Below are 11,041 nucleotides of genomic sequence, written 5' to 3' on the forward strand. Positions count from 1 at the left end.
TTATTGATACAGGAGCACAGGCAATATATGGAGCAAAGATAGTCTTTTCAACAAATGGTGATGAAACAACTGTGTCACGCTCTCCCTGCCTGCAGAGATGACGCAACACCAACACACAGGTCGATGCACAAGCTCTTGTTTATTCCCTGGTCGATCTTTCTCCTCCCTTTCTTTCTCCTTCCTCTGTGGGGAAGTTCCCTTGCCTTATCTAGGGCATAACAGCCAATTACAGAGGTGTTCACGTGAAGAGAAGGGATACAGCCAATCACAGAGGTGTGTACGTGAACAGGAGGTATCTGGAGCTCCTAGGCAGTGGTGGCATGTGGTGTTCATGTGACAAGCACGAGGTCACGTGTGGCCAGGGCGGATGTTTTTTAGGCTGTCTGTACTGCTCCGGCGCCATCTTGGGGGCGCGACCGGCGCCATCTTGGGGGCGTGACCCCGACACAGCTGGACATTCACATGGGAGAAAAGATCTAGACACAGAATTTTTTTTTTTTTTTTTAAAGATTTTATTTATTTATTTGACAGAGAGAGATCACAAGTAGGTAGAGAGGCAGGCAGAGAGAGAGGAGGAAGCAGGCTCTCTGCTGAGCAGAGAGCCCGATGCGGGACTCGATCCCAGGACTCTGAGATCATGACCTGAGCCGAAGGCAGCGGCTTAACCCACTGAGCCACCCAGGCGCCCTAGACACAGAAATTCTACCCTTCACAAAAATTAACTCAAGATGGATCATAGACCTAAATATGAAACACAAAACCTTAAAACTCCTAGAAGATAACATAGGAGAAAACCTAGATGACCTTGAGTATGGTAATTACTTTTTAACGTCAAAATATCAAAAACACAATCAAAGAAAGAATTGATAAGATAGACTTCATTAAAAATTAAAGGCTTTAAAAAAAAAGAAAAGCTTTTGCTCTGTGAAGGTTACTCTTAAGAGAGAGAGAAAATAAGTCACAGACTTAGAGAAAATATTTGCAACAGATAAATCTGATATAAGACTATTATTCAAAATATATAAAGAACTCCTAAAACTCACCAAGGAAACAACCAAATTTTTTTAAAAATAGGAAAAATACTTAAACAGACATATGACCAAAGAAGAAAATACTCATGACAAATAAACATATGAAAAGATGTTCTACATCATTTGTCATTAGGGAATTATAGATTAAAATAATAATGAAAAAAAATAATAATGAGATACCACTATACACGTATTAGGCCAAAATCCACAACACTGACAACACCAAATGTTGGCAAGGATGTGGAGCATTAGGAACTTTCATTCGTTGCTAGTAGAAATGCACAATGGTACAGTCACTTGGAAGATAGGAAGTTTCTTACAAAACAGTCTTACCGTATGATCCAGCAATTGTGCTCTTTGATATTTACCCAAATGAAGTGAAACTTATGTCCACACAAAAATTTTATGTCTAGACAAAAACCTGTACCTGGATGTTTAGGGCAGCATTATTCATACATAAATTAAGAACTAGCAGAACCGAAAAAAGTAGATAAATCCACAGTTTAGGTGGATACAGAAAAATGAAGGCACGACCTCTGGAGTGGCAGAGTAAGGAGCTCAAAAAATCCTATAAAACATATAAAAAACCCAGAACATTAAAACTGAACAAAATTGTCAAAAACAAAAGGGATCAAGGGCTTACAACAAATTGAGAAGCACTTATTCATGAAAAACTACTGAACCTTTGGTAAGAACAGTGGCCGTCTATGACGTCTTAGCCTGTGGCTGTTCCTAACCCTTTCCCCCTGCCCCCACACTACCACCCTAGCTCACCTACCTCTGTAAGTGTTCTACAGAGAGAGGCAAGTCATGGAAAACTGCGTCTTTGCTTTGGCAAGGTGCTCCCTTGATTTGAAAAACCCTATGCCCGGGGGCATTGCAAGAAACAGCAATCTCAATGGCAAAACAAAAAACAAAACAAGGAAGGACAACAATTCAGCTAGCTTGAGGTTCAGGTCCTGGTTAGGGCAAGAGGACAGAAATTTAGCAGAGTTATACATGGAATGATACAGTCATAGTGGGTCTTGATAAGTTCCCACGTATTTCTGACAAAGCACATACATGAACAGGAGGGCAGAGTGCTGTGGCCGTCCACATATTCCTGGTGGAGCTTGAGACCACGTAGACAGGCAAAGGAATACAGTAGTTCCTAACAGAAAGTAAAAGCTGTCGCAGACTTATAAACTCCCTGAATTTTGAATGTACTCTCACACACACACATTAGATTTATCACAGAGCCATTGAAGAAGGTGTAAGTCTTATGGGCTCAAAGTATTTGAGCACATCCTCTGACCAGTCATTGGCTGACTACTTAGCAATGCAGATACAGAGGCAAGGAAGCAAGATGTAAATATAACAGGAATTTTATTTATTTACTTATTTTTAAAGGTTTTATTTATTTATTTGACAGAGATCACAAGTAGGCAGAGAGACAGGCTGAGGGAAAGGGAGAAGCAGGCCCCCTGCTGAGCAGAGAGCCCGATGTAGGGCTCAATCCCAGGACTCTGGGATCATGACCTGAGCCAAAGGCAGAGGCTTTAACCCACTGAGCCACCCAGGCACCCCCATAACAGGAATTTTTTTTTTTTAATTAGAAAGACAACAATGACTGCACAATGCAGCTTCCACAGATCTAGTTGTGGCCAGTTACTAAGCAACCAAAAGCAACAACAGTCTGTAGGGAGAAAATATCAGATTTCAGAATGGCCAGAACATATTATCAAACAAACCAAAAAATGAGATACACAAAGAAATGGGAAACTATGGCCCATATTTGGGGAAAAATGCACTCAGAACAATAATATATAAGACTTTAAAAAAACTTAACTAATTTGACTTCACTGACATTTGCAAAACAGGACACTCAACTGCAGAAGGCTTATTCTTTTGAAGTGCACGTGGAAGATAATCATTTGTATTTTTACAAAATTTAACACCTATTGTTTTCTTTAAAAGTTTATTTAAGTAATCTCTACACCTAAGGTGGGGCTCAGACTCAGCCCCAAGATCAAGAGCTGCACCCTCTTCCACCCAAGTCACCAGGCACCCCTTAACACCTATTGTTGTTGATGAGAAGAAAGAAACTTTCCCCAAACTGAAACAGAACAAAACATAATCTGTAAAGCTGGATCTATAAGAATTCTATGGCTAAGTGATACTTCGTAGTGAAATATTGAACACTTTCCCACCAAGTTTAGGAGCAAGGCAATGATATCAGCTATCATCAATTCACTCAATACTATATTCTTGGAGGTTCTGGCCAATGTAATAGGATGAGAAAAGTAGCTAAAAGACATTAAAATTAAAAAGGAAGTAAACTTTTATTTTCAAAGAGCATGATCAAATAAATAGAAAAATCTAAGAAATATAACCAAAAAAACCCGACTTGAGGCAATAGTGAATTTAGTAAAGTGACAGAATATCAGGTCAACATATAAGATCACTTGCAGGGCGCCTGGGTGTCTCAGTGGGTTAAGCCTATGCCTTCGGCTCAGGTCATGATCTCAGGGTCCTGGGATCTAGTCCCGGATCAGGCGCTCTCCTGGGCAGGGAGCCTGCTTCTTCCTCTCTCTCTGACTGCTGCTCTGCCTACTTGTGATCTGTCAAATAAATAAAATCTTAAAAAAAAAAAAAAGAATCAATTGTATTTATATATACTAACAATAAACAATTGGAAAATTTTAAAAATACTATCTATAATAGCATTGAAAACATAAAGTAGGGGCACCTGGATGGCTCAGTTTGTTAAGTGACTACCTTTGGCTCAGGTCATGATCCTGGAGTCCTGGGATTGAGTCCCTTACCAGGCTTCCTGCTCGCAGGAGTCTACTTCTCCTGCTAACATCTCTCCTCTCATGGTCTCTCTCTGTCTCTCTCTCAAATGAATAAATAAAATATTTTCTAAAAAAAGAAAACAAAGTATTTAGGGATAAATAGAACCTACAAATACTGAATAGAGAAATCAAAGAAATTCAGAATTAATGGAAAAATATACCATGCTCATGGGTTGGAAGAACACAATACTGTTAAATTTTTTTTTAAGATTTTATTTGTTTGTTTGACAGAGACACAGCAAGAGAGGGAACACAAGCAGGGGGAGTGGGAGAAGGAGAAGCAGGTTTCCCTGTGATCAGGGAGCCTGATATGGGGCTTGATCCCAGGACTCTCGGATCATGACCTGAGCTGAAGTCAGACACTTAATGACTGAGCACCCAGGCACCCCACAATACTGTTCCTCAAATTGATTAATACATTCAAAGCAATTTCTAGTCATACTTTTTTTTTTAGAAACTGACAGGTTGGTACAAATATTTATACGGAAATATAAAAGCTCTAGAATAAGCAGTCTTGAAATCAGACAGAGGTGAAGAATTTACATTACCTGATTTCTGTCTGGGCTTACAGAAACGCTACACTAGTTAAGACATTGTGGTGCTGGCATAAAGATAGGAAAGATAAATCATTGGGACAGAATGCTAAGTCTAGAAATGGTATTGAATTGATTTCATCCAAAAAGCAAAAGCAATTCAATGTAGAAAGAAAAGTATGTTCAACACACAGTGCTAAAAAAATTGCTATGAAATTTTTTCTAGAAGATTATTTCCATGATCTTTGGATAGCGAAAGATTTCTTAGAACCCAGAACCATGAAAGAAAAATCAATAAAATGGAATTCATCAAAACTTAAAGTTTGAAGCTTCTGCATCTCAAAAGGCATCATTAAGAAAATGAGTAGGAAAGTAAATTTCCTTATCTGTGTCTGTATGTTTGACAAAGGACTTCTATCTAGAATATGTAAATAACGCCTATAGCTCAATAGTATGACACAATTAAAATGCATTTTTTAAAAAATGGGCAAAAGATATGAACGTGTGTTTAATATTATTCATCAGCAAAATGTTGAGATGCACAACATGCCCACTAGAATGGCTAAAATCAAAAGGACAGGTCACATCTAGTGCACTAAGGATAGTGAAGTAAGCAAAATACATGCTGGTGGGAGTGTAAAGTGTAGTGATGCAACCACTTTGAAAATTAGTCTGGAACTTTCTCATAAAGTTAACATGCACCTACCAAATGACCCAGCGATTCCACTTGTCAATATTTACCCAAGAAAATGAAAACAAATGTAGAAAGATTTGTACAGTAATATCCATAGGAGCTTCATTTCAAAACTGGAAACAACCCAGATATCTACCAACAGGTAATGGGATAAGCAAATTGATATCCATATAATAGAATACAATTCAGCAATGAAAAGGAACAAACTCTACTGAACATTTAAAGAAAATTTAATACCAATTCTTCACACTCTTTCAAAAATCGGAGAAAACACTTCTCAACTCATTCTGTGAGGTCATTGTTACTCTGATACTAGAAACCAGACAAAGGCATTACAAGAAGATGACAAATATCTCTCATGAATATAGATGTAAAAATCCTCAACAGAATATTACCAGACTGAATCCAGCAACATATAGAATTATTCACTCTGACCAAGCAAGATTCAGCCTAGAAATGTAAGATTCATTTAACATCTGAAAATCAGTTACTGTAACATACCTTATCAAGAAGAGACATAAACTACATGATCATTTCAACAGAGTCAGAAAAAGCATTTGAGAAAGTCCAGTACTGTTTCTTGGTTTAAAAAACTAAAAGGGGGGGTGCCTGGGTGGCTCAGTGGTTTGGGCTGCTGCCTTCGGCTCGGGTCATGATCTCAGGGTCCTGGGGTCGAGCCCCGCATTGGGCTCCCTGCTCCGCAGGAAGCCTGCTTCCCTCTCTCTCTCTCTCTCTCTGCCTGCCTCTCAGCCTACTTGTGATCTCTGTCTGTCAAATAAATAAATAAAATCTTAAAAAAAAAAAAAAAACTAAAAGGGGGCACCTGGGTGGCTCAGTGGGTTAAGTCTCTGCCTTCAGCTCAGGTCATGATCCCAGGGTCCTGGGATCGAGCCCTGCATTGGGGTCTCTGCTCAGTGGGGAGCCTGCTTCCCCCTCTCTCTATGCCTGCCTCTCTGCCTATTTGTGATCTCTGTCTGTCAAATAAATAAATAAAATCTTTAAAAAAAAAAAAAAACCAACTCAACACCATAGGGGCTAAAGGTAGGGAGAAAGGGGAATTCTTTAGTGACCATAGACTTTCAGTTTCACAAGATGAAGAGTTCTGGAGGTTGGTTGCACAACATGAATGTACTTAACACTATTGAACTGTACGCTTTAAAATGGTTAGGATGGTACATTTTATGTTATGGATACTTTAGCACAATCAAAAAAAAATTTCAATAAAAATGTTTAACTCGGGACACCTGGGTGGCTCAGTGGCTTAAGCCTCTGCCTTCAGCTCAGGTCATGAACTCAGGGTCCTGGAATAGAGCCCGGCTTCAGGCTCTCTGCTCAGCAGGGAGCCTGCTTTCCCCACCCCCCCACCCCCGCCCTACCTGCCACTCTGCCTACTTGTCATCTCTGTCTGTCAAATAAATAAATGAATAATCTTAAAAAAATAAAAACATTTAACTCAAAATGGACCACAGACCTAAATATAATAACTAAAAGCTATAAAACTCTTTCAAGAAGACAGGAATAAAGCTTTGTGATCATGGGTTAGATCAGGCCTTCTTAAACACCAAAACTATAAGTGACAAAAGAAAAAGTAGGTAAATTGGAATTTAAAGGATACCTTCAGGAGGGGCGCCTGGGTGGCTCAGTGGGTTAAGCCGCTGCCTTCAGCTCGGGTCATGATCTCAGGGTCCTGGGATCGAGTCCCGCATCGGGTTCTCTGCTCCGCGGGGAGCCTGCTTCCTCCTCTCTCTCTCTCTGCCTGCCTCTCTGCCTACTTGTGATCTCTCTGTGTCAAATGAATAAATAAAATCTTTAAAAAATAATAAATAAAGGATACCTTCAGGAAATGAAAAGACCTCCTACTGAATAGGAGAAAATATTTGCAAATGATTTATCTGATAAGGGAGTTGTATCCAGAATACATAAAGAACTACTACAACTCGACAGTAGAAAGACAGTAATCCAACTGAAAAACAGGCAAAGGATCTGAACGGACAGTTCTCCAGAGAAAACATACAAAGGTCCAAAAAACTCACAAAAAATGTTCAGGATCCTCAGTCATCAGAGAAATGCAAATGAAAATTATGAGAAACCACTTTATGCTTGCTGGGATGTCTATAATAAAGATTGACAATAGCATGTGTCAGTGAGGACATGGATACATTGCAACCCTCATACCTTGCTGGTGGGAATGTAAAATGGCACAGCCATTTTGGAAGGCTATTTGGCAGTTTATAGTCACCATATGACCCAGAAATTCTACTCTTAGGTATATACCCCAAGGAAATAAAGCATACATCCACATAAAAAGTTGTATACAAATGTTCATGGCAACATTATTCATCATAGATAAAGAGTATAAACAGCTCAAATATCCATCAACTGATGAACAGTTAGGTAAAAGTGGTAATATCTGCCCCATGGAATACTATTCAGCCATTAAAAAGGACAAAGCACCAATACACGCTACAACATGGATGGACCTTATAAACATTATACTAAGAGATAGAAGCCAGAGGCACAGGCTAAATATAATGTAACAATGGAATACAGAGTAGCTGCATATCTTAGTACTTCCTGGATGCATAAATGAATTAATAATTAAGTAAAATACCCATGCCAACTGGATTTAGAAGGTGAAAGAGACATGAAACTGCGGTAAAGATGAGTTTGCTAAGCTGCCCAAGTGAGGGGCAGGAACATTAAAGAGATCAGGAGAGGCAGGGTAGGATCTGAAACTCAGATCCCAGAGGAGAGCACAGTTGTGAGAGTCCTTGGCTTAGAGGTGATAGGTTAAGCGGGGACGATGTTTAAATTCACAAGGAAAGAAGTTCGGAAATAAGAGCAGAGTGGGGACAGCTGAGCCCTCTGCCCTTGTTTCTGGAAGAAGATGTCTGAGATCCTGGGCATTCAAGTAGCATGAGGGGTGTGTGGTGCTGGGGAAAGAACCGAGGACTTGAGTCAGAGGATCCAGGTTCTTTAGCTCTGCCTTGCTGTATGACCTTGAGTAGCTGATCCTCCTGTCTGAGGCTCTTTCTTCACCTGTAATCAGGGATAATAATCCCAGCCCTCTTTCCCAACACTATTGCATGGACCAAAAGGGAGAATGCATAAGAAAGTGCTTTGTAAACCGTAAAAGACTCATCAGATGTAAGGAGTTACTATTGCTGCAGTGGGAGATGCAGAAGGCCAATAAAATGGATTGGGTTGCAGTAAGCACAGGGGTTACTTTCTGTTTCTTAAAAAAAAGAAAAAAGGAAAGAAAAACCAGCAGCAGCAAGTACTGCCAGGTGCACAACGTAGTTTTTCCAACTTTGAGAAGCAAATAACAGAGAGGGGCCAACTGGCTCATCCCAGGAGGCCTGTCTTCACCAATTGAATCAGAAATCACGGCTCAGGGAATAGTTGCAGGCAAGGGCCCAGGACAGCAGGTCCTGGCGGGGTGGGACCCAGGGGGTGTGGGGCCAACAAAGGTTGTCCACATGGCCGGAGACCCGGGCCCTGGGCCCCTGTGGCTTGGAGCTTCCTTCGGTCCCCGCCCAACCATATGTATTCCTTAGAGTCCCAGGTGGCCCATGAAGGGACTGCCAGATCCCAGGCCACATTCGGGAGCATCACCTCGGGGTTAGGCAGAGAAGTGACCATGGCTTCACCACAAAATAGGCCAGGCTGAGTTGCTCTAGCTCCCCAGGTGGCCAGCCTCATTAGAGCTCAGGGCCGCATTGGGCCTGCCAGAACTGCGGGCCAAGCCCAGCGCGGGAGGTGTGGGGAGGCTGCTTTCAGTTCTTTTCAGGCCCAGAGACACGTTCCCCCAATGCCTGGCTAGAGGCGAGCCCCTGAAGTTTGTGTGCTGGCCCAGAGACAGTCCTCTCAACTAGTACCTTTAAGGCAGCCACGCTTTTCTCAAATCTCCTTAGCCAGGGCGAGAGAAGACATTAATGACCATCTAGTCCAGTCTGCCTGCCCCCGTTTTCAGCTGAAGAACCTGAGGCCCAGAGAGGCGGGAACTTGCTGAAAGGTCAGATCAGGGGAGCTTCTCTGAGGCCGAACAACAGTGCTGAGAACAGAAATCAAGTCTCTGGCCTCCCAGCTGTCCGCCTCCCCTCTCCCCTCCTCCTTTTCCCATTACCGGTATTTTCCAGTCTCTTCTCCTTGGGGCTGCTGCCCTCTCACCTCTCTGAACTTCCTGGCCAGGCCTACCAGTCCGAGGTGTCCACCTGAGGTTAAGATTCTGCTTCCCCGCCTCTGCTGTGCACTTGCCAGCTCAGAGATGGTCCCTGGTGGTGGGCCTGGGGCATGGGCGGGGGAGAGGTAAGGTCAGGAGCTGCAAAAGCCGGTCCAGGGCAGCTACTAATGGTTATATGGGGGCACTGAGACCCTGCTTTGGAGCTTCTCATAACCCTCCTTTGGCTACCTTTGTTCTTCCCCTCTGCATTCACTCTTCAGTCCCTGAAACCTTGCTGAGGACTTGAACTCAGAGCGCTGCCTTGTGCAAGGCATCAGGACACAGCTACTACTTACTAACTCACCCCTGCCCTCAGGTGCCCCCAGTCTGGTGGCGGTGGCATTTGCCCCCAGGATGATCAGCATAGGATATGAGTGCAGCATGGAAGACTCTAGAAGCCCAGGAGATGCCCCCTCTACTCCCAGCCTGGGCAGTCAGAGAAGGCCTCGAATTCCAATGCAGCTCTGGGAGACTTTTCCTAGGCAAGTAGGTGGAGAAAGGCCACACTAAGACCAGAAGGTAAGCAGCGTGACAGCACTGGGGAACGGTGCTGGATTTCATGTGGTTTAAACCATAGGCTGGGCAGGGGTGAGTGTGGGTGAGGCTGGGGGTTGCCAGGGGCCGTATGTGAAGGGGGCTGAAGGCAGGTCCAGTGTATATTTTCCAACACCAACAAGCACTGGTCAGTTCTGATGCTGCCTATCTGGAGATAGCATCAGATCCCATGGGTGAAGGGTTCCATCCCACAAGACTGCCCTCACCTGTGCTTCTGGCCAGTTGGTTCTAAATTGGAGGTTCCCACAGCCTCTTCCTTGGGTTCAATTACTTTGGGTAGAGCAGCTCACAGAACTCGGAGGAAGATTTCTGTTGATGAGTTTATTATAAAGGATACTATAAAGAATATATATGAATAGCTAGATAAACAGGTACAAAAGGCAGTATCAGGTCCAGCCATCCCTTTTCCCTCATGTCCTGGGCATTCTGGAGAGGTGCTGGGGCAGCCCACATTCTTTATGGAGTGCCAGGCCTGGTATTTCTTTTCCTTACTGAACCTTAGCATGTCATCCTTGGGCAGGGCCCACGCTAATCTTCTCTGTATCATTCCAATCTTAAAATTTGTGCTGCCAAAGCGATCACTCCCTGACGGAACCTTAGTCTCCCCATCAGCAACAGGACAGATGAAGCCCAGTCATCTCTCAGGGGCTTTCACTCCTAGATGAATCAGAAGCAGCTATGGAACTTTGTACAAGACAAACACGTGGGCCCCATCCCAAGTTTATTAAATCATCCTTTCATTCCACAAATATTTTTGTGCATATACAACGTGCTGGACATGGTTCTAGGCAGTAGGTGTACAGCAAGGGGCAAAGACCCTGGGCCACCTTCATGGAGTTTCCACTCAGAATCTCTGGAGACAGGCCCAGACATCTGTATTTAGAAAAGCTCCACTAGCAATTCTAAAGCCCAGCATTAGAGGCTGAATTGTGTCCCCCTCAAAATTCATGTGTTGAAGTCCTACCCCTCAGTACCTCAGAATGTGATTGTGTTTGGAGATAGGGTCTTTAAAGAGGTGAGTAGCACCCACATTTCCCTCAGAGCCATGCCTTCGTGAAACAGAGGGAGCTAACCCGCTTCCATCAGGGCCAAACCTATAGAGATGTCTCTGAGCTTTGGGTTACCTAGCTCACACTACCCAGATGTGCCTCTCGTTTGCCTTCTGTATCCTT

The 11,041-nt window shown here is 43.0% G+C and overlaps 1 non-coding gene across 1 annotated transcript; it reads right to left on the reverse strand.

Moving 5' to 3' along the window:
- Positions 1-10,343: 10,343 nt before the first annotated feature.
- LOC132009452 (U6 spliceosomal RNA) lies at positions 10,344-10,451 on the reverse strand. Its single transcript, XR_009401935.1, has one exon. It is a non-coding gene; the product is annotated as a U6 spliceosomal RNA (small nuclear RNA).
- Positions 10,452-11,041: the final 590 nt, after the last annotated feature.

The sequence above is a fragment of the Mustela nigripes genome, chromosome 1 (assembly GCF_022355385.1).
Source record: "Mustela nigripes isolate SB6536 chromosome 1, MUSNIG.SB6536, whole genome shotgun sequence".
NCBI classification, from domain to species: Eukaryota; Metazoa; Chordata; class Mammalia; order Carnivora; family Mustelidae; genus Mustela; species Mustela nigripes.